The following is a 25017-nucleotide window of genomic DNA, read 5'->3' as shown; positions in this document are numbered from 1 at the left end:
GGACTATGTACAGAGCACACACCTGGTCTGGGTACACACTACCTTATAAATGGGTGGTAGTCATGCGACCGCCGGTCGGCTGACCGACAGTCACATGACCTCCTCCGTGAGCCCGACGGCTCACTATCCCGATGGTCGGCATGCCGACCAACAGGGACTATTTCCACTCGTGGGTGTCCACGACACCCATAGAGTGGGAATAGAACCCGTGGCGACCGCAGGTCGCCACCGAGCCCGCAAGGGGCTTGCTGCACTCGCCCCTCCCCGCCGGGATCCCGGCGTCGCTATGCTGCCGGGATCCCGGCGTCGGTAAGGTGACCGGCGGTCAGGAGACCGCCGGTCACCCGTACTACACCCCTTATAAATATATGGAGGGGTGTCCGTTCTGAATGTGTGTGTGCGTGTAAGTGAAAGGCATGTGTGTGTGTGTGTGTGTGTGTAAGTGAAAGGCATGTGTGGGTGTTTAAGTGAAAGCAGCGTGTGTGTTTTTAAGTAAAGGAGGTGTGTGTGTGAAAGCGGCGTGTGTGTGTTTAAGTGAAAGAGACGTGTGTGTGTTTAAGTGAATGAGGCGTTTGTGTGTTTTTTTTAAATATATATATATATATAGTGTTCACGCTAGGTGTCTTTCACAGGGCGCTGCGCCCTGCCCCTTAGACAGCTGAATCCCGCCCTGCCCGTTTTTGTGCGCCCTGCCGTTTGCTGCCTGCTGGACCCCTCCACGCCGCCGGACCCAGCCGTGCGCCGCCGTACCCGGTAAGCACTTGAGAGTTCCCCTAGGCTAAATTAACCTTGTAAGTATTTTGCAGCTGTAAAATTCAATCTCAGTGCTCTCTACCTGGTGCAGTGTGCCTCAGTGCTCTCTACCTGGTGCAGTGTGCCTCAGTGCTCTCTACCTGGTGCAGTGTGCCTCAGTGCTCTCTACCTGGTGCAGTGTGCCTCAGTGCTCTCTACCTGGTGCAGTGTGCCTCAGTGCTCTCTACCTGGTGCAGTGTGCCTCAGTGCCCTCTACCTGGTGCAGTGTGCCTCAGTGCGCTATCTGGCGCAATATGTATAACGTGTTTTACCTGGTGCAGTGTGTATAGGAGGTTCTACCTGGTGCAAATGTGTATTAGGTGCACTACCGTGTGGTGTAATGTGAATTGCCACTAGTATGTGGCCACGCCCCTTCCCCACAAAACAACGCCCCTACATTTTTGCTGCGCGCCAAAGGCCCGCACTGTCCCTGTTTTGGCCTATAGGAATAGGAGCACCAAGCATTATAGTATGTACCTAAGTTTGCCCATCTAACTTAAAAAAGTGCCCTCCCGAATGGAAAAATGTGCCCTCCCTGTGATCAGCACTCTGCCCTAAAAAAATCCTAGAGTGAACACTAGTTATATCGGCACACCGCTGCGCCAAAGCATCTCCATCGAGACCCGCTGGCGGGTGAGGGAGCACTGTAGGTGTACTATAATGGTATGCTGGTGTCTGTTTTATTGTAATGACTGACTTGGTGTGCGTCCACTTTCTATGTGTATCTATATTACTATTGGGAAAGGTACCTGAGCACGCTGCTACTGTTCACCCTTAGTGCCGGATAGCTACATATGGTAAGTGTGTGTATATGTAGGGGGGCACCAACATTTATCATGCCTCCGGGCGATTGGGACGATCTTACGCCACTGGGCACAGGTCAGGGGGGACGTTGTACCATCCCCCCCACCCCGTTTTCTTTAATGCCCGCATGCCCGGTGGGGATGCAAGCAGGGGGAGCAGGCCAGACCTGAGGCCCCTCCCCCCAGCCCCAGGGTGCCATTTATGCAATGTTTCCACCCTGGAGCTGCTTCCTTCTCCCTCACTCCCGGTCAGCAGCCATTACAGATAGAGCCTTGCTGTTCCTGGGACTGCTGGGGCAAATCCTCCTCTGTGGAACCGCCTGACTGCCAGTGCTGTGCTTCCTACAGGACACTTGAGTATTCTACCTGTCACTGGGACTGTGTTAGTTAAGAAAGAGTGCATAATTTCAGGGTTGTGTGGTACAAACACCCTGTGAAATACATCCAGTGCGTACTGTGTTTGTTATATCTATTGTTATCACATATAGCCATACTGAATATTACTTTGTATTGCTAGTCCAGTGCAGTTTATGGTACATAATTTCTGCATGGTACGTTTGTGACTATATACGTGTGTGTGCATGTAGCTGCTGCGTGGTTGCCCTACTGCAGGGTATTTCACTCAGCGTGCTATTCCTATATTGCTATACCTGTGGTGGCCAAGTGTTTCAGGTTTTCTCTGATGATAATATGGGATTGTTTCACAAGATATACTACTGGAGTATTTTAAACTTGTGAATTTTAGTCACCATATGTTCTATTCCTATTGAACTCTCAGTCTGTGCCATATTAGGCTGTTTCTCTGAGAGTTCTTACTAGGTATAGAGCTGCTACAATTTGTACCGGGTTGCCCATTACTGTGCGCATAGTTATGTCTGCTACACGTGGCAACGACATTGGGGCCTCTCCCACACTGCGTGGTAGTGAGCCCACTGACGGAATGGAGTATAATTTAGCAGCTGAGAGTTCAGGTTCAGGGGGTTCCTTGCCCCCCAGTGGGTCTTTAGGACCTTTGGTTAAATTTTCCATATTGTTAAATACGCTTGTAACTAAATTGACACCCCCTGTGGGACCACCTGTGCCACTACCACAGTTTATGGTCCCTGCTGTGAACCCGCCATGGGCGGATCAGCTTTCCACTCAGTTACAGCATTTGAACTGATCCATGTCTAAATCTAAAGGTCACTCTCGCCCGCATAAGACTAAGTCGTCTTCTAAAAGGGCCATTACCTCCTCCCAATCCGAGGCTTTAACTGACACGTCTTCCGAGGAGGACAGTGCATATACTGACACTGACCCCTCAGACACTGACGCTGATGTTTCAGATGGGGAGGGGAAATCATCCGTGGATGTCTCGGATTTGATTGAGGCGATACGGCTCATTCTTCAAGTGGCTGATGATTCTAAACCTGAGACTGTCTCCAAGAAACCTGATAGGTTTAAGTGTAAGAAGGTGGTTAAGCAGGTTTTACCCTACTCTAACCACCTGATTGACATATGTCAGGAATCCTGGGAAAATCCGGGGACAAAGTTTACACCGAATAAGAGACTGTTGGTTTGCTATCCTGTCTCTGCGGAGGTGTGTAAAAATTGGGAAACTCCTCCGCCTGTAGATTCTCATGTGGCGCGCATGGTTGTTTCCTCTGCTCTGCCAGTAACTACCATCACCTCTCTGAAGGAACCAACGGATCGTCGTGTGGAGAGTAGAGATGTGCACCGGAAATTTTACGGGTTTTGTGTTTTGGTTTTGTGTTCGGTTCCGTGGCCGTGTTTTGGGTTCGAACGCGTTTTGGCAAAACCTCACCGAATTTTTTTTGTCGGATTCGGGTGTGTTTTGGATTCGGATGTTTTTTTCAAAAAACCCTAAAAAAAGCTTAAATCATAGAATTTGGGGGTCATTTTGATCCCAAAGTATTATTAACCTCAATAACCATAATTTCCACTCATTTTCAGTCTATTCTGAACACCTCACACCTCACAATATTATTTTTAGTCCTAAAATTTGCACCGAGGTCGCTGGATGACTAAGCTCAGCGACCCAAGTGGCCGACACAAACACCTGGCCCATCTAGGAGTGGCACTGCAGTGTCACGCAGGATGGCCCTTCCAAAAAACACTCCCCAAACAGCACATGACGCAAAGAAAAAAAGAGGCGCAATGAGGTAGCTGTGTGAGTAAGCTAAGCGACCCTAGTGGCCGACACAAACACCTGGCCCATCTAGGAGTGGCACTGCAGTGTCAGGCCGGATGGCCCTTCCAAAAAATACTCCCCAAACAACACATGACGCAAAGAAGAAAAAAAAGAGGCGCAATGAGGTAGCTGTGTGACTAAGATAAGTGACCCTAGTGGCCGACACAAACACCTGGCAAATCTAGGAGTGGCACTGCAGTGTCACGCAGGATGGCCCTTCCAAAAAATACTTCCCAAACAGCACATGACGCAAAGAAGAAAAAAAAGAGGCGCAATGAGGTAGCTGTGTGACTAAGATAAGCGACACTAGTGGCCGACACAAACACCTGGCCCATCTAGGAGTGGCACTGCAGTGTCACGCAGGATGGCCCTTCCAAAAAACACTCCCCAAACAGCACATGACGCAAAGAAAAATGAAAGAAAAAAAAGGTGCAAGATGGAATTGTCCTTGGGCCCTCCCACCCACCCTTATGTTGTATAAACAGGACATGCACACTTTAACCAACCCATCATTTCAGTGACAGGGTCTGCCACACGACTGTGACTGAAATGACGGGTTGGTTTGGACCCCCACCAAAAAAGAAGCAATTAATCTTTCCTTGCACAAACTGGCTCTACAGAGGCAAGATGTCCACCTCATCATTATCCTCCGATTCATCACCGTGTACATCCCCCTCCTCACAGATTATCAATTCGTCCCCACTGGAATCCACCATCACAGCTCCCTGTGTACTTTGTGGAGGCAATTGCTGCTGGTGAATGTCTCCATGGAGGAATTGATTATAATTAATTTTAATGAACATCATCTTCTCCACATTTTCTGGAAGTAACCTCGTATGCCGATTGCTGACAAGGTGAGCGGCGGCACTAAACACTCTTTCGGAGTACACACTTGTGGGAGGGCAACTTAGGTAGAATAAAGCCAGTTTGTGCAAGGGCCTCCAAATTGCCTCTTTTTCCTGCCAGTATACGTACGGACTGTCTGACGTGCCTACTTGGATGCGGTCACTCATATAATCCTCCACCATTCTTTCAATGGTGAGAGAATCATATGCAGTGACAGTAGACGACATGTCCGTAATCGTTGGCAGGTCCTTCAGTCCGGACCAGATGTCAGCATCAGCAGTCGCTCCAGACTGCCCTGCATCACCGCCAGCGGGTGGGCTCGGAATTCTGAGCCTTTTCCTCGCACCCCCAGTTGCGGGAGAATGTGAAGGAGGAGATGTTGACAGGTCGCGTTCCGCTTGACTTGACAATTTTCTCACCAGCAGTTCTTTGAACCCCTGCAGACTTGTGTCTGCCGGAAAGAGAGATACAACGTAGGTTTTAAATCTAGGATCGAGCACGGTGGCCAAAATGTAGTGCTCTGATTTCAACAGATTGACCACCCGTGAATCCTTGTTAAGCGAATAAAGGGCTCCATCCACAAGTCCCACATGCCTAGCGGAATCGCTCAGTGTTAGCTCCTCCTTCAATGTCTCCAGCTTCTTCTGCAAAAGCCTGATGAGGGGAATGACCTGACTCAGGCTGGCAGTGTCTGAACTGACTTCACGTGTGGCAAGTTCAAAAGGTTGCAGAACCTTGCACAACGTTGAAATCATTCTCCACTGCGCTTGAGACAGGTGCATTCCACCTCCTATATCGTGGTCAGTTGTATAGGCTTGAATGGCCTTTTGCTGCTCCTGCAACCTCTGAAGCATATAGAGGGTTGAATTCCACCTCGTTACCACTTCTTGCTTCAGATGATGGCAGGGCAGGTTCAGGCGTTTTTGGTGTTGCTCCAGTCTTCTGTACGTGGTGCCTGTACGCCGAAAGTGTCCCGCAATTCTTCGGGCCACCGACAGCATCTCTTGCACGCCCCTGTCGTTTTTTAAATAATTCTGCACCACCAAATTCAAGGTATGTGCAGAACATGGGACGTGCTGGAATTTGCCCAGATTTAATGCACACACAATATTGCTGGCGTTGTCCGATGCCACAAATCCACAGGAGAGTCCAATTGGGGTAAGCCATTCTGCGATGATCTTCCTCAGTTGCCGTAAGAGGTTTTCAGCTGTGTGCGTATTCTGGAAAGCGGTGATACAAAGCGTAGCCTGCCTAGGAAAGAGTTGGCGTTTGCGAGATGCTGCTACTGGTGCCGCCGCTGCTGTTCTTGCGGCGGGAGTCAATACATCTACCCAGTGGGCTGTCACAGTCATATAGTCCTGAGTCTGCCCTGCTCCACTTGTCCACATGTCCGTGGTTAAGTGGACATTGGGTACAACAGCATTTTTTAGGACACTGGTGAGTCTTTTTCTGAGGTCTGTGTACATTTTCGGTATCGCCTGCCTAGAGAAATGGAACCTAGATGGTATTTGGTACCGGGGACACAGTACCTCAAACAAGTCTATAGTTGGCTCTGCAGTAATGATGGATACCGGAACCACGTTTCTCACCGCCCAGGATGCCAAGGCCTCAGTTATCCGCTTTGCAGCAGGATGACTGCTGTGATATTTCATCTTCCTCGCAAAGGACTGTTGGACAGTCAATTGCTTGGTGGAAGTAGTAAAAGTGGTCTTACGACTTCCCCTCTGGGATGACGATCGACTCCCAGCAGCAACAACAGCAGCGCCAGCAGCAGTAATCATTACACGCAAGGATGCATCGGAGGAATCCCAGACAGGAGAGGACTCGTCAGAATTGCCAGTGACATGGCCTGCAGGACTACTGGCATTCCTGAGGAAGGAGGAAATTGACACTGAGGGAGTTGGTGGGGTGGTTTGCGTGAGCTTGGTTACAAGAGGAAGGGATTTACTGGTCAGTGGACTGCTTCCGCTGTCGCCCAAAGTTTTTGAACTTGTCACTGACTTATGATGAATGCGCTGCAGGTGACGTATAAGGGAGGATGTTCCGAGGTGGTTAACGTCCTTACCCCTACTTATTACAGCTTGACAAAGGCAACACACGGCTTGACACCTGTTGTCCGCATTTCTGTTGAAATACTTCCACACCGAAGAGCTGATTTTTTTGGTATTTTCACCAGGCATGTCAATGGCCATATTCCTCCCACGGACAACAGGTGTCTCCCCGGGTGCCTGACTTAAACAAACCACCTCACCATCAGAATCCTCCTTGTCAATTTCCTCCCCAGCGCCAGCAACACCCATATCCTCCTCATCCTGGTGTACTTCAACACTGACATCTTCAATCTGACTATCAGGAACTGGACTGCGGGTGCTCCTTCCAGCACTTGCAGGGGGCGTGCAAATGGTGGAAGGTGCATGCTCTTCACGTCCAGTGTTGGGAAGGTCAGGCATCGCAACCGACACAATTGGACTCTCCTTGTGGATTTGTGATTTCGAAGAACGCACAGTTCTTTGCTGTGCTTTTGCCAGCTTAAGTCTTTTAATTTTTCTAGCGAGAGGCTGAGTGCTTCCATCCTCATGTGAAGCTGAACCACTAGCCATGAACATAGGCCAGGGCCTCAGCCGTTCCTTGCCACTCCGTGTGGTAAATGGCATATTGGCTAGTTTACGCTTCTCCGACGACGATTTTATTTTAGATTTTTGAGTCCTTTTTTTACTGATATTTTGTGTTTTGGATTTTACATGCTCTGTACTATGACATTGGGCATCGGCCTTGGCAGACGACGTTGATGGAATTTAATCGTCTCGGCCATGACTAGTGGCAGCAGCTTCAGCACGAGGTGGAAGTGGATCTTGATCTTTCCCTATTTTTGGAACCTCAACATTTTTGTTCTCCATATTTTAATAGGCACAACTAAAAGGCACCTCAGGTAAACAATGGAGATGGATGGATACTAGTATACTTATGGATGACGAGTGACTGATGACACAGAGGTAGCTACAGCAGAGGACTACCGTACTGCGTCTGCTAGTATAGAGATGATAATGAAATAAATAATATATATATATCACTACTGCAGGTATATATAATATAATGACAGACCTGCTGGACACTGTCAGCAGACTCCTAAACTACTAGTATGAAGAAGATAGAAAAAAAAACCCCACCACAGGTAGGTATACAATTATGGACGAGCACTGACGACACAGAGGTAGCTACAGCCGTGGACTACCGTACTGCGTCTGCTAGTATAGAGATGATAATGATATAAAAAATATATATATATCACTACTGCAGGTATATATAATATAATGACGGACCTGCTGGACACTGTCAGCAGACTCCTAAACTACTAGTATGAAGAAGATAGAAAAAAAAAAACCCACCACAGGTAGGTATACAATTATGGACGAGCACTGACGACACAGAGGTAGCTACAGCCGTGGACTACCGTACTTCGTCTGCTAGTATAGAGATGATAATGATATAAAAAATATATATATATCACTACTGCAGGTATATATAATATAATGACGGACCTGCTGGACACTGTCAGCAGACTCCTAAACTACTAGTATGAAGAAGATAGAAAAAAAAACCCACCACAGGTAGGTATACAATTATGGACGAGCACTGACGACACAGAGGTAGCTACAGCCGTGGACTACCGTACTGCGTCTGCTAGTATAGAGATGATAATGATATAAAAAATATATATATATCACTACTGCAGGTATATATAATATAATGACGGACCTGCTGGACACTGTCAGCAGACTCCTAAACTACTAGTATGAAGAAGATAGAAAAAAAAAAACCCACCACAGGTAGGTATACAATTATGGACGAGCACTGACGACACAGAGGTAGCTACAGCCGTGGACTACCGTACTGCGTCTGCTAGTATAGAGATGATAATGATATAAAAAATATATATATATCACTACTGCAGGTATATATAATATAATGACGGACCTGCTGGACACTGTCAGCAGACTCCTAAACTACTAGTATGAAGAAGATAGAAAAAAAAAAACCCACCACAGGTAGGTATACAATTATGGACGAGCACTGACGACACAGAGGTAGCTACAGCCGTGGACTACCGTACTGCGTCTGCTAGTATAGAGATGATAATGATATAAAAAATATATATATATCACTACTGCAGGTATATATAATATAATGACGGACCTGCTGGACACTGTCAGCAGACTCCTAAACTACTAGTATGAAGAAGATAGAAAAAAAAAACCCACCACAGGTAGGTATACAATTATGGACCAGCACTGACGACACAGAGGTAGCTACAGCCGTGGACTACCATACTGCGTCTGCTAGTATAGAGATGATAATGATATAAAAAATATATATATATCACTACTGCAGGTATATATAATATAATGACGGACCTGCTGGACACTGTCAGCAGACTCCTAAACTACTAGTATGAAGAAGATAGAAAAAAAAACCCCACCACAGGTAGGTATACAATTATGGACGAGCACTGACGACACAAAGGTAGCTACAGCCGTGGACAACCGTACTGCGTCTGCTAGTATAGAGATGATAATGATATAAAAAATATTTCTATATCACTACTGCAGGTATATATAATATAATGACGGACCTGCTGGACACTGTCAGCAGACTCCTAAACTACTAGTATGAAGAAGATAGAAAAAAAACCCCACCACAGGTAGGTATACAATTATGGACGAGCACTGACGACACAGAGGTAGCTACAGCCGTGGACTACCGTACTGCGTCTGCTAGTATAGAGATGATAATGATATAAAAAATATATATATATATCACTACTGCAGGTATATATAATATAATGACGGACCTGCTGGACACTGTCAGCAGACTCCTAAACTACTAGTATGAAGAAGATAGAAAAAAAAACCCCCACCACAGGTAGGTATACAATTATGGACGAGCACTGACGACACAGAGGTAGCTACAGCCGTGGACTACCATACTGCGTCTGCTAGTATAGAGATGATAATGATATAAAAAATATATATATATCACTACTGCAGGTATATATAATATAATGACGGACCTGCTGGACACTGTCAGCAGACTCCTAAACTACTAGTATGAAGAAGATAGAAAAAAAAACCCCACCACAGGTAGGTATACAATTATGGACGAGCACTGACGACACAGAGGTAGCCACAGCCGTGGACTACCGTACTGCGTCTGCTAATATAGAGATGATAAAGATGATAGAGATGAACAAAAAAAATATAACACTACTGCAGGTAAATATTTATATAATATAATGAATGACGGACCTGCTGGACACTGTCAGCAGAATGCGTTTATAGAATTAAAAAAAAACACCACAGGAGTGTTTAACTTTTTCAGGCAGACAATATACTGGTGGTCACTGGTCAGTCACACTGGCAGCAAAAGTGTGCACTGTACTCCTGCTATAACTGCACCCCAGTCTCCCCCACAATTCAGCTGTGTGAGCAGTGAGCACTCAGCACAGTCAGATATACATAGATGATATTATCATGCAGCACACTGAGGCTGAGCACAGATATGGTATGTGACTGTGTATCGTTTTTTTTCAGGCAGAGAACGGATTATATTAAATAATAAATAAAACTGGTGGTGGTCACTAGTAACTATCAGCAAAACTCTGCACTCTGAGTACTCCTAATGCTCCCCAAAATTACTAAGTTAGTAGTAAATCAACTCAAGTGTCTCTATCTATTCTAACGGAGAGGACGCCAGCCACGTCCTCTCCCTATCAATCTCAATGCACGTGTGAAAATGGCGGCGACGCGCGGCTCCTTATATAGAATCCGAGTCTCGCGATAGAATACGAGCCTCGCGAGAATCCGACAGCGGGATGATGACGTTCGGGCGCGCTCGGGTTAACCGAGCAAGGCGGGAAGATCCGAGTCTGCCTCGGACCCGTGTAAAAAGGCTGAAGTTCGGGGGGGTTCGGATTCCGAGGAACCGAACCCGCTCATCTCTAGTGGAGAGCTGTTTAAAAGTGATTTATACCCTTTCCGGAGCAGTGCAAAGGCCAACTATTGCAGCGACTTGGGCTGCTGAAGCTGTTGAGGTGTGGGCTCAGGAACTCGAGGCTGAACTGCCTTCTGATGCATCTGTGCATGCTCAACAATGTCTCTCATATATTGCCACGGCTTCTCTGTACCTTAAGCAGGGGTTAAAGTGAGCCGGAACGGGCCGGAACTGCGTTCCGTCAGTTCCACCAGGAGACGGAACGCAGTTCCGCCTCCCCCGGCTCACCTAACCCGATGTCCCGGGCGGCGCTGCAGGGAGATGCCTGGCGCCCGCTGAGATCACGTTACCAGCGGGCGCCCGTCTCCCTCTCCGCAGCGGCAGCCGGAGGCAGGAGCTCAGTACTGAGCTCCGGCTTCCGGCTCTGTCAGTGCGCGCTATGGGAGAGACGTCATGACGTCTCTCTCATAGTGCAGAGGAGCGGGCGGCGAGAGAGGACTGCGGCGGGAGCGGGGCTAGGTAAGTATAGTTCTCCCCCCCCCCTCCCTCCTATATGTGTACCACAGGCGTTTCTACTAGGGGCCTTTACTACTGGGGCAAACTACTGGGGGGCTCTAGTACTGGGGGCAAACTACAAGGGGCAAACTACTGGGGGGCTCTAGTACTGGGGGCAAACTACAGAGGGGCAAACTACTGGGGGGCTTTACTACTGGGGCAAACTACAGAGGGGCAAACTACTGGGGGGCTCTAGTACTGGGGGCAAACTACTGGGGGGCTTTAGTACTGGGGACAAACTACTGGGGGGCTTTACTACTGGGGCAAACTACAGAGGGGCAAACTACTGGGGGGCTCTAGTACTGGGGGCAAACTACTGGGGGGCTTTACTGCTGGGGCAAACTACTGGGGGCATTACTACAAGGGGGCAAGCTACAAAGGGGCAAACTACTGGCAGCATTACTACTGGGGGCTAAACTACAAGGGGGCATAATTACAGGAGCTAAACTACTGGGGGTATAACTACAAGGGGGCAAACTACTGGGGACATTACTAACTTTGGCAAACTACATGGGGGCTAAACTACAGGGCCTAAACAACTGGGGGCACAACTGCAGGGGGCATTACCACTGGGGGCTAAACTACATGGGGCAAACTACATGAGGGCAAAACTATTGAGGGCATTACCACTCAGAGGCTAAACTAGAGGGGGGGGGAGTAAATTGCTGGGGTCAAAACTGCAGGGGCATTACCAGTATGGGCATGACTACTGGGGCTAAACTACAGGGGCTAAACGACTAGGGGCAATACTACACAGGGGCATTACCATTAAGGGCATTACTGATGGGGTGCACAGCTAATGAGGGCATTGTAAAGGGGGCACTTCATAAGGGGCACTACTGTTGGGGGCATTGCATAAGGGGCACTACTACTGTGGGCATTGTATAAGGGATGCTACTGCTGGGGGCATTACTGTATGGGCCGACAAAGAAGCTGCGTTCCCGGTCCGCCCTCCGTCGCTCCGCCCCTACCATCGCCGCCGCACTGGAAGCCCAGGTTCCAGACTCCCAGCTGCAGCGGATCTGGGACCAGGCCGGCTTTATTATACCTGCCGCTGCATCGAGCTTCTGTGACCGCGGCACTACTAGTTCAAATCTGTCGCTGATTGGCTGCCGGTCCGCAGCAGTTTTGAAATATTAGCGCCGTGGTCACAGGAGCTCGATGCGGCGGCAGGGATAATAAAGCCAGCCTGGTTCCAGATCCACTGCAGCCGCCCTCAGCCTCTTCTGCCGCCCCGCCCTCGGACCTCTGCGCACCCACAGCCTCCTCCTCCGCACTATCTCCGAGGCCCACAGCCTCCTCCACGTCACGCCTACCACAGCCTACTCATCCACAGCACCGCAGACCACCGCCGCTGCTAAACAGGTAATCTAACCTGCTGCCTTTCTCTCTCCCTAGTCCCTACTGTATTCCCCTGCTGTCACTTTCCATGTCCCTGCTGTCACTTTCCATGTCCCTGCTGTCACTCTCCCTGTCACTCTGTCACTCTATAATGTGAATTTCGGCTCATTCTCTGTGCTATAATGTGAATTTTGGCTCATTCTGTGTGCTATAATGTGAATTTCGGCTCATACCGTGTGCTATAATGTGAATTTCGGCTCATACTGTGTGGTGTAATGTGAATTTCGGCTCATACTGTGTGGTGTAATGTGAATTTCGGCTCATACCGTGTGGTGTAATGTGAATTTGGCTCATACTGTGTGGTGTAATATGAATGTGGCTCATACTGTGTGGTATAAATGTGAATTTCGGCTCATACTGTGAGCTATAATGTGAAAGGGGTCCTACTATTGTGGTGCATAATGTGTATAAGGGGTATATGGTGTGGTAAACTACACTGAAGGGCACGCCCCCTTTTGCGTGGCCACGCCCCCTTGTCAGGAGTGCGCGCGCCTTCGGCGCGCACATAATTGCATCCTTCACTTTTCCATACCCCCACTTCAAAATTTCCACTTGGGTACTACTACTGTGGGCATTATTACTATTGTGTGACCACGCCCATTTCTTTTTGAGACCACACCCCCTTTTTGCTGCGCGCGCCTACGGCGCGCGCAATACCTTTATTTCATGGGCGCCGTGGGGAGGGGGGTGAGTTCCACCACCTCTCTAGGACCACTTTAAGCACTGACCTTAAGGAGGCGGCCTCCAATGCCAGGGTGCTCGCGGACAAGGCTGCTACTGCGTCCGTTTTGGCCAGACGTATCCTTTGGTTGAGATCCTGGCCGGTGGATTTCGATTCCAAGAAAACCCTGGAGGTGCTTACTTTCAAGGGAGACATTCTCTTTGGAGAAGACCTCAATAAGATTGTGCCTGACCTGGCTACTGCTAAAACAGCTTGCCTACCTAGTACGGCTCCTTCCACACAGAATGCTAAAAGTACTTTCCCTCGGCCCTTTCATACTCCAGGTAAAGCAATAGGTCAGGCATACCCAAAGCAAGCCCGTGCTTCCAGACCTGCCAAGCCCAGACCGAAGCGTCTGCAAATATCTTTATTCTGGGGACCAGCAGTATTATAGGAGGAGTACAGTGCAGAGTTTTGCTGACCAGTGATCCCCAGTATTATACGTTCTCTGCCTGAAAAACGCTCCATATCTGTGCTCAGTGTGCTGCATATATCTGTGCTCACACTGCTTTATTGTGGGGACTGGGGACCAGCAGTATTATATAGGAGGAGTACAGTGCAGAGTTTTGCTGACCAGTGACCACCAGTATACGTTGTCTGCCTGAAAAACGCTCCATATCTGTGCTCAGTGTGCTGCATATATCTGTGCTCACACTGCTTTATTGTGGGGACTGGGGACCAGCAGTATTATATAGGAGGAGTACAGTGCAGAGTTTTGCTGACTAGTAACCACCAGTATTATATGTTCTCTGCCTGAAAAACGCTCCATATCTGTGCTGCATTGTAGTATATAGTAGGAGTACAGTGCATAATTTTGCTGACCACCAGTATATAATATATAGGAGTACGGTACAGAAGGCCACTGCTCTACCTACCTCTGTGTCGTCAAGTATACTATCCATCCATACCTGTGGTGCATTTCAGTTTTGCACAGTTTGCTGACCACCAGATAGCAGTACGGTACAGTAGGCCACTGCTCTACCTACCTCTGTGTCGTCAAGTATACTTTCCATCCATACCTGTGGTGCATTTCAGTTTTGCACATTTTGCTGACCACCAGTATATATTATATAGCAGTACGGTACAGTAGGCCACTGCTCTACCTACCTCTGTGTCGTAAAGTATACTATCCATCCATACCTGTGGTGCATTTCAGTTTTGCACAGTTTGCTGACCACCAGTATATAATATATAGCAGTACGGTACAGTAGGCAACTGCTCTACCTACCTCTGTGCTGTCAAGTATACTATCCATCCATACCTGTGGAGCATTTCAGTTGTGCGCAGTATATATTGTAGTAGGCCATTGCTATTGATACTGGCATATAATTCCACACATTAAAAAACGGAGAACAAAAATGTGGAAGGTAAAATAGGGAAAGATCAAGATCCACTTCCACCTCGTGCTGAACCTGCTGCCACTAGTCATGGCCGAGACGATGAAATGCCATCAACGTCGTCTGCCAAGGCCGATGCCCAATGTCATAGTAGAGAGCATGTAAAATCCAAAACACAAAAGTTCAGTAAAATGACCCAAAAAGCAAAATTAAAAGCATCTGAGGAGAAGCTGAGGAGTATGCCATTTACGACACGGAGTGGCAAGGAACGGCTGAGGTCCTGGCCTATGTTCATGGCTAGTGGTTCAGCTTCACTCATCCTCTCGCTAGAAAAATGAAAAGACTTAAGCTGGCAAAAGCACAGCAAAGAACTATGCGTTCTTCTAAATCAAAAATCCCCAAGGAGAGTTCAATTGTGTCGGGTGCGATGCCTGACCTTCCCAACACTGGACGGGAAGAGGTGGCGCCTTCCACCATTTGCACGCCCCCTGCAAGTGCTGGAAGGAGCACCCGCAGTCCAGTTCCTGATAGTCAAATTGAAGATGTCACTGTTGAAGTACACCAGGATGAGGATATGGGTGTTGCTGGCGCTGAGGAGGAAATTGACAAGGAGGATTCTGATGGTGAGGTGGTTTGTTTAAGTTAGGCACCCGGGAAGACACCTGTTGTCCGTGGGACGAAAATGGCCATTGAAATGCCTGGTCAAATTACAAAAAAAAATCACCTCTTCGGTGTGGAATTATTTTAACACAAATGCGGACAACAGGTGTCAAGCCGTGTGTTGCCTTTGTCAAGCTGTAATAAGTAGGGGTAAGGACGTTAACCAACTCGGAAAATACTCCCTTATACATCCCCTGCAGCGCATTCATCATAAGTCAGTGACAAGTTCAAAAACTTTGGATGACAGCGGAAGCAGTCCACTGACCACTAAATCCCTTCCTCTTGTAACCAAGCTCCTGCAAACCACACCACCAACTCCCTCAGTGTCAATTTCCTCCTTACACAGGAAAGCCAATAGTCCTGAAAGCCATGTCACTGTCAAGTCTGACGAGTCGTCTCCTGCCTGGCATTCCTCCGATGCATCCTTGAGTGTAACGCCTCCTGCTGCTGGCGCTGCTGTTGTTGCTGCTGGGAGTCGATCGTCATCCCAGAGGGGAAGTCGGAAGACCACTTGTACTACTTCCAGTAAGCAATTGACTGTCCAACAGTCCTTTGCGAGGAAGATGAAATATCACAGCAGTCATCCTGCTGCAAAGCGGATAACTCGGGCCTTGGCAGCTTAGGCGGTGAGAAACGTGTTTCCGTTATCCACCGTTAATTCACAGGCAACTAGAGACTTGATTGAGGTACTGTGTCCCCGGTACCAAATACCATCTAGGTTCCATTTCTCTAGGCAGGCGATACCGAAAATGTACACAGACCTCAGAAAAAGAGCCACCAGTGTCCTAAAAAATTTACCCAATGTCCACATAACCACGGACATGTGGACAAGTGGAGCAGGGCAGACTAAGGACTATATGACTGTGACAGCCCACTGGGTAGATGTATTGCCTCCCGCAGCAAGAACAGCAGCGGCGGCACCAGTAGCAGCATCTCGCAAATGCCAACTCTTTCCTAGGCAGGCTACGCTTTGTATCACCGCTTTCCAGAAGAGGCACACAGCTGACAACCTCTTACGGAAACTGAGGAACATCATCGCAGAAAGGCTTACCCCAAATGGACTCTCCTGGGGATTTGTGACAACGCCAGCAATATTGTGCGTGCAATACATCTAGGCAAATTCCAGCACGTCCCATGTTTTGCACATACATTGAATTTGGTGGTGCAGAATTATTTAAAAAACGACAGGGGCATGCAAGAGATGCTGTCGGTGGCCCGAAGAATTGCGGCCACTTTCGGCATTCAGCCACCGCGTGCCGAAGACTGGAGCACTAGCAAACAGTCCTGAACCTGCCCTGCCATCATCTGAAGCAAGAGGTGGTAACGAGGTAGAATTCAACCCTCTATATGCTTCAGAGGATGGAGGAGCAGCAAAAGGCCATTCAAGCCTATACATCTGCCCACGATATAGGCAAAGGAGGGGGAATGCACCTGACTCAAGCGCAGTGGAGAATGATTTCAACGTTGTGCAAGGTTCTGCAACCCTTTGAACTTGCCACACGTGAAGTCAGTTCAGACACTGCCAGCCTGAGTCAGGTCATTCCCCTCATCAGGCTTTTGCAGAAGAAGCTGGAGACATTGAAGGAGGAGCTAAAACAGAGCGATTCCGCTAGGCATGTGGGACTTGTGGATGGAGCCCTTAATTCGCTTAACCAGGATTCACGGGTGGTCAATCTGTTGAAATCAGAGCACTACATTATGGCCACCGTGCTCGATCCTAGATTTAAAACCTACGTTGGATCTCTCTTTCCGGCAGACACAAGTCTGCAGAGGTTCAAAGACCTGCTGGTGAGAAAATTGTCAAGTCAAGCGGAACGTGACCCGTCAACAGCTCCTCCTTCACATTCTCCCGCAACTGGGGGAGCGAGGAATAGGCTAAGAATTCCGAGCCCACCCGCTGGCGGTGATGCAGGGCAGTCTGGAGCGAGTGCTGACATCTGGTCTGGACTGAAGGACCTGCCAACGATTACTGACATGTCGTCTACTGTCACTGCATATGATTCTCTCACCATTGAAAGAATGGTGGAGGATTATTTGAGTGACCGCATCCAAGTAGGCACGTCAGACAGTCCGTACGTATACTGGCAGAAAAAAGAGGCAATTTGGAGGCCCTTGCACAAACTGGCTTTATTTTACCTAAGCTGCCCATCCTCCGGTGTGTACTCCGAAAGAGTGTTTAGTGCAGCCGCTCACCTTGTCAGCAATCGGCGTACGAGGTTACTTCCAGAAAATGTGGAGAAGATGATGTTCATCAAAAAGAATTATAATCAATTCCTCCGTGGAGACATTCACCAGCAATTGCCTCCAAAAAGTACACAGGGACCTGAGATGGTGGATTCCAGTGGGGACGAATTAATAATCTGTGATGAGGGGGATGTACACAGTGACAGGGGTGAGGAATCGGACGATGATGATGAGGTGGACATCTTGCCTCTGTAGAGCCAGTTTGTGCAAGGAGAGATTGATTGCTTCATTTTTGGTGGGGGCCCAAACCAACTAGTCATTTCAGTCACAGTTGTGTGGCAGACCCTGTCGCTGACATGATGGGTTTGTTAAAGTGTGCATGTCCTGTTTATACAACATAAGGGTGGGTGGGAGGGCCCAAGGACAATTCCATCTTGCACCTCTTTTTTCTTTTCTTTTTCTTTGCATCATGTGCTGTTTGGGGACTATTTTTTTGAAGTGCCATCCTGCCTGACACTGCAGTGCCACTCCTAGATGGGCCAGGTGTTTGTGTCGGCCACTTGTGTCGCTTAGCTTAGCCATACAGCGACCTTGGTGCACCTCTTTTTTTCTTTACATCATGTGCTGTTTGGGGACTATTTTTTTGAAGTGCCATCCTGTCTGACACTGCAGTGCCACTCCTAGATGGGCCAGGTGTTTGTGTCGGCCACTTGGGTCGCTTAGCTTAGTCATACAGCGACCTCGGTGCAAATTTTAGGACTAAAAATAATATTGTGAGGTGTTCAGAATAGACTGAAAATTAGTGGAAATTATGGTTATTGAGGTTAATAATACTACGGGATCAAAATGACCCCCAAATTCTATGATTTAAGCTGTTTTTGAGGGGTTTTTGTAAAAAAACACCCGAATCCAAAACACACCCGAATCCGACAAAAAATTTTCAGGGAGGTTTTGCCAAAACGCGTCCGAACTCAAAACACGGCCGCGGAACCGAATCCAAAACCAAAACACAAAACCCGAAAAATGTCCGGTGCACATCACTAGTTATTTTGTTTCTGTGCAGGGTAAATACTGGCTGCTATAGTTTTACACTGCAATTTAGAATTCAGTTTGAACACACCCCACCCAAATCTAATGGGCCCTACAGACTTGTGATCTGCCGCCAAGCTGCCCGACGGCGGATACAGCCGACGGGCGACCCGGCGGCGGGGGGAGGGGGGGCAGTGACGGGGGGAGTGAAGTTTCTTCACTCCCCCCGTCACCCGCCTCCATAGCAGTGCAGGCAAATATGGATGATCTCGTCCATATTGGCCTGCATGCACAAGCGATGGGGCAGCTGCGATGAACGAGCGCGGGGCCGCGCATCGTTCATTGTTGCTGCCTCCACACTGAAAGATATGAACGGTATCTCATTCATTATTGAATGAGATCATTCATATCTTTCAGTGTTATCGCCCAGTGTGTAAGGCGCATAACTCTCTCTGTACATGTTATATCTGCCCCACCTGCAGTGCACATGGTTTTGCCAAACTGCTAACAAATTTGCTGCTGAGATCAACTCTGAATTACCCCCAAAGTCATTTTTGCCTACAAAAATTAACAACAATATTGGAAACTGACATACTGTAATTCAAGCAATACTGTGTTTCATCATACACCCCCACAAACTTGGCACTGCCATCAGTTTTCAATTGTTCACCACCTGCACTACACTTTGAACATCAGAGCAAACACCTGTGTCAACATATCATTAAAATTACACTGGTGTTTTAAATTATTATTTAATTTGGTTGGCCACCAACACAGCATTTATCATTCTTATGGGAGGAGTAATAGTATGTTTTAGTATGTGTTAACCCTTAAAGCCACTTTCACACAAGAAAAATAAAATGCAAAAAGATATGGCAAAACATTTTTTTCTATTGTTGACAACATGAAAATGGTTATTTGTGTCTTGATAAACTCACACAAACATTAAAGTGCCATTACTATGGCCATCATTATCCATAAAATAAGCTGACCATATTATTCCTTTAACCTGGGACACTCATGAATTACACAGGTTCTGTGGCTGCTTAAAACCAGGTGAAATGCAGGCTTGTAGTCAGCCAGCCACAGAACCTGTGTAATTCATGAGTGTCCCAGGGTAAAGGAATAATATGGTCAGCATACATAAAACAATGTCATAGGAACCCAAGAGGACAAGCTATAGGATGAATATGAACATTAAATAAATATATATATTTTTTTAAATCTGCAATAAGCGATTTAATTGTAATTACTGTAAGTTACCAAGTATGGAATGTATCAGGTCACAATTTAGACCTTGGCGTGCACTATGGTGTCCTTATGTTAATTTGCTATATATTTTCTCTATTTCATTGGTATATTTAAAGATTACTGGAATGTGAACACAAAGTTCTGTAATAATGAAAACAGTTAAGAAATGTAAAATTAAAGGCGATTATGATAGCCATAATGACATATGAAACGACTTGTTGCTCTGGAGCATAGGTTTCCCTGAATTCAAGATGAAAGCTCCATGTAGTCTGTACATAAATGATTTGTCTATTTATTGATCTAGACCACTTTTCTGGAAACCATATTATGCCAGATTAGCAAAGATGTAATTAATGTTTTGCAGCTCTGGCTGTTGTTTTGGTGTACTCAGGGCTGGATTAACAATGGGGCAAATGGAGCTGCAGCTCCAGGCCCCCCATTGAAAATAGGCCCATAGGCTCCAATACAATGCAGCCAGTGTTGACAGGAAAACATATTCCTGTCATCACCAGCAGCTCAGCTCCCTCATATCACGGCTGCTCAGTTACCTCCATCCCGAACCAGCTGGGCGAAGTTCCAAGTTCAGACCACGAAACTGGCTGTCCCTGCCTGAATTGTCCCGTCCCTGGACCCATACCTCCCAACATGACCCCCTCCAGGAGGGACAAAATGCTCTGCTTCTTGAATTTTATCTTCATTTATAATTGGCGGCACCTGTTTTGAACAGGTTAGTGTATAAGAAAGGTGTTTAATCACAGGTGATGGCAGTCATACATTAAGAAGGAAGTCCAGAAACAGAGCATTTTGTCCCTCCTGGAGAAGGTCATGTTGGGAGCTATGCTGGACCAGTCTGAGGCTCCGCCCTCACATGGCCTGAAGCTCCGCCCCCTCATCTGATGTGGCTCTGGCTGCACAGTAGCCTATTCACCATTTACCCTGTCTGGTGGCGCAGCACATAATGAATGTAATAGGACAGCAGAAGAGCAAGGTAGGTAATTGGATGGTGTCAGTACAGATATAATGTAACAGGACAGGGGTCATAAGTTAAATAATAATATTATAGAGGAGGGGACAGGAAGCTCAATACATATAAAGAAGGGATAATTTGCATAAGTGAAATAAACATATAAGGCGGCACAGGCCCACAAGTTCAATATAAAGGGGGTCAGGAAGTGCCACTAAAATATAAAAGGGATGATGTGGTTATAGCATAAATAAATATATATAACTGGGGCAGGTGACAACATAAATATGTAAGGCTAGGGCCACACATAGCGGCCACAAGGAGACTGCACATGGGCACTGTCACGGACCCCGGCCGCCCCACTCTCCGGATACACCAATCCGAGAGTTGCGCCTGAATCTCCGCTGCCAACAGCAAAGACTTTTCAACGTATTACGGACGTTGCAGGTGTCTTTAGCTTCACCTGTAATCACCAATCTCAATCAGTGCCATATTAAGGTCCACATGGGCCTGGAGCTGAAATTTATGAAGGGCCTATTGTGTGCCTCGGAAGGAGGTGTGACAAACGCTGCGGTGGTGTGACTAGTGATGTGACCAGTTTGGTATGAATAGGGGGTGTGGTCTGTGCCATGAGTGTGGCTATCGCCGTGGAGGTCATACAGTAGCTAGTGATTACCTTTAACCACTTAATAGTTAACTATAAAGAGAAAAAGTTTGTTACCACCATATAATACAGAGCATCAGTGATCACCATATCATACAGGGAGCATCGCAGCGACTGCCATATAATACAGAGAGCTGTAGCAACATGCAAAGAAGGTGGAAAGGTGAGCAAAGATGGGGCAATACAGAGCATATATGGAAAGATTAGAAAAGATAGGGGCAAAACAGAGTAGACCGGCAACTCAGGGCTCTTGGGACACACTTATCAACACAGACACCACTTACTGACAGACACACTAATACAGGCACACACACACCACATATTGACATACACCACTGTCAAAGACTTACTGACACATACACACTGACACACCTTACTGATACACACATTTATAGACACAGACACCACTTACTGACAGATACCCCTTATGGACACAGACATCACTTACTTGCACATACATACTTAATGAAAGACACCCATTACTGACAAAGATACAATTTACTGACACAAACATACAGGCACAAACACCCCTTACTGTCAGATACCACTTACTGACACAGACACCACTTACTAACACAGATTCCCCTTACTGAAACAAATGCACTGACACAGACACACTTACTGATACAAACACACTGGCACAAACAGCCCTTATTGGAACAGACACCCTTACTGACACAGACACACTTACATAAGCAGACACCCTTTACTGACAAAGACACCCCTTACTGACATAAACACACTTACATAAACAGACACCCCTTCCTGACACAGATTCCACTTACTGACACACACACTTACTGATAGATGCTACTTACTGACAAAGACAACACAGATAAACCTACTGACACAGACACCACCTACTGACAGACACACAAAACACAGATAAACTTACTGACAGACACCACTTAAATATGTGAGAGGAGACCCCAGGGCCTGGTGTTTGCTGCAACTCGCCGGGTTTTGAACACCTGCTCTGCTCTGAGATTCATGGAGACAGGGGCGGATTGGGATGGAAAACCAGCCAAGGACATTTCTGAAGTAGCCCTAAATAGGGGCCTAATCCAGACCTGATCGCAGCTGTGCAAAATTTTGTACAGCTATGATCAGTTTCACAGACATGCGGGGGGGCGCCCAGTATGTCTGGCCCTAACCCCCCCCCCTGCACAAGGACAAAAGCATCGCACGGTGGCGATGCTTTTGTACTTGACGAGTAGTTCCCTACTTGCGCAGATCCTGCTCGCTGACAGGGAGCTACCCGTCGCTGTCCGGGTTGCAGCGGCTGCATGTGACGTCACACAGCCGTCATGCCCCCCCCGCATGGTCCGGGCATGCCTGCGTTGCATCACCTGTTCCTTCTCTCACACTCCGGCTCACCCTCTCCTCCATCACTCATACTCCGGAATCTCATCTCCTTCATCCCTCATACTCCGGAACCTCCTCTCCTCCATCACTCATACTCCGGAACCTCCTCTCCTCCATCACTCATACTCCGGAACCTCCTCTCCTTCATCCCTCATACTCCGGCACCTCCTCTCCTACATCACCTATTCCTTCCCTCATACACCCGCTCCCCCTCTCCTCCTTCCCTCATACACCCGCTCCTCCTCTCCTTCATCCCTCATACTCCGGCACTTCCTCTCCTCCATCACTCATACTCCGGAACCTCCTCTCCTTCATCCCTCATACTCCGGCACCTCCTCTCCTACATCACCTGTTACTTCCCTCATACTCCGGATCTCCCTCTCCTCCATCACTCATACTCCAGCACCTCCTCTCCTCTATCACCTACTCGTTCCCTCATACTCCGGATCCCCCTCTCCTCCATCACTCATACTCCGGCACTTCCTCTCCTCCATCACCTGTTCCTTCCCTCATACTCCGGCTCCCCCTCTCCTCCATCACTCATACTCCGGCACCTCCTCTCCTTCATCCCTCATACTCCGGAACCTCCTCTCCTCCATCACTCATACTCCGGAACCTCCTCTAATCCATCATTCATACTCCGGAACCTCCTCTCCTTCATCCCTCATACTCCTGCACCTCCTCTCCTACATCACCTGTTCCTTCCCTCATACACCCGCTCCCCCTCTCCTCCATCACTCATCGCTGCCTACAGGGGGAGGGGGTATCCGCTGTGCAGGGGTGCGAATGCATGTTCAGAGAGCTGCACAAACAAAAGTTCTCCGGACACTCCTAGGAAACGGTCAGTTGACACCCACAAACTGCCTCTTCCTGTCAATCTTCTAGCGATCGCCATTCCATTGCTGTCCTGCACTCCCCATCGCTGGGGGGACCTCGTGTAGTTCATACCCGATCGCTGCTGAGCGAAAACGGTCTGAATGACCCCCAAAGTCTGCAGGAATGCTAATACTGGTTATTAAATAAGCCCACTCTAAACACAAATTATGTGAATACATTAACATTGGTCTCTCTCTTGTAATTCATTTTTTTTATGCCCAGGCACCGTACAGGTGAGCAGTTTATGACTATATGAGCTACAAGTGTGTGGGTAGGGGTGGGATAGCTATCAATCCCTATCCTGTGCTCCCCGCCATCATACCCGGCGCACACTCCTTGCATTGTGGTGTGTGTTCCTGCTCAATGCAGAGAAGGAGGAGACGAGAGAGTGGGAGGAGTGTCTGGGGGAATCCCTGGCTGCCCCTGAGCTAGAAGATTCTAGTGCAGGCCGGAACAGATGTTTCGCCGACGGCTAAGGGCACAGGGCTGTGCCCTCCATACTATGGAGCTCTAGGCTTGGGAGGGGGCAGGCCAATACCATAAGGTGAGAAGAAAATGTTGCTACCTATCACCGCACTTCAACAATGACAATGGCTCTACATTGTATTAATATACAGTATGTCACATTCACCTTTCTGTTATTACTTAGATCACAGAATAAAGTTATTTTAGTGTCTCACTGTATAAAATCGCCACTGAACTGCATTTTCTGGCCAAGAAAAATTATTATCATTATTACCAGTTATTTATATAGCGCACACATATTCTGCTGCGCATTACAGAGAACATTTGGCCATTCACATCAGTTCTGGTCCCATTGGATCTTACAATCTATATTCCCTGTATACACACACACACACACACTTACACACTAAGTATACACTTACTGTATACACACACACTTACACACTAAGGTTATTTTATGTCGCGATACAACGTGTGGGAGGAAACCCACACAAGGGGAGAATATACAAACTCCACACAAAACCATGGTGGGATTTAAACCCACCTTGGGTCTGTGTGATCAAGGAACTGCATCCCAGCATTCACAGCAGCGCCGGGCAGCCAATACGGAAGGAGCGGAGACAGCTGCAGCGGCGCTACTACCAATGACATAGCGCTGCTGCGGCTCCAGTCCTCCTCCCTCCTCTTCCTTCTCCGCCGTTCTCTCTTCCCCAGCGCGGCGGCACGTAATGAGTCAATTTGACTCATTACATGCCGCTGGCCGTTGCGCCCTCAGGGTAACTGCGCTGTGTGCCAGGCTCACCTGGCACACATGTAGTTACGGCCCTGCACCCTACATTAACCAACAACAATCACCATAAAACTTGTGGAAGAAACACAGAGGGTGATTCAGAGCTGATTGTAAATGTGCTAAATTTAGCACATC

This window comes from Pseudophryne corroboree, chromosome 1 (assembly GCF_028390025.1).
Source record: "Pseudophryne corroboree isolate aPseCor3 chromosome 1, aPseCor3.hap2, whole genome shotgun sequence".
NCBI lineage: Eukaryota > Metazoa > Chordata > Amphibia > Anura > Myobatrachidae > Pseudophryne > Pseudophryne corroboree.
Note: the sequence above shows the minus strand (reverse complement) of the source record.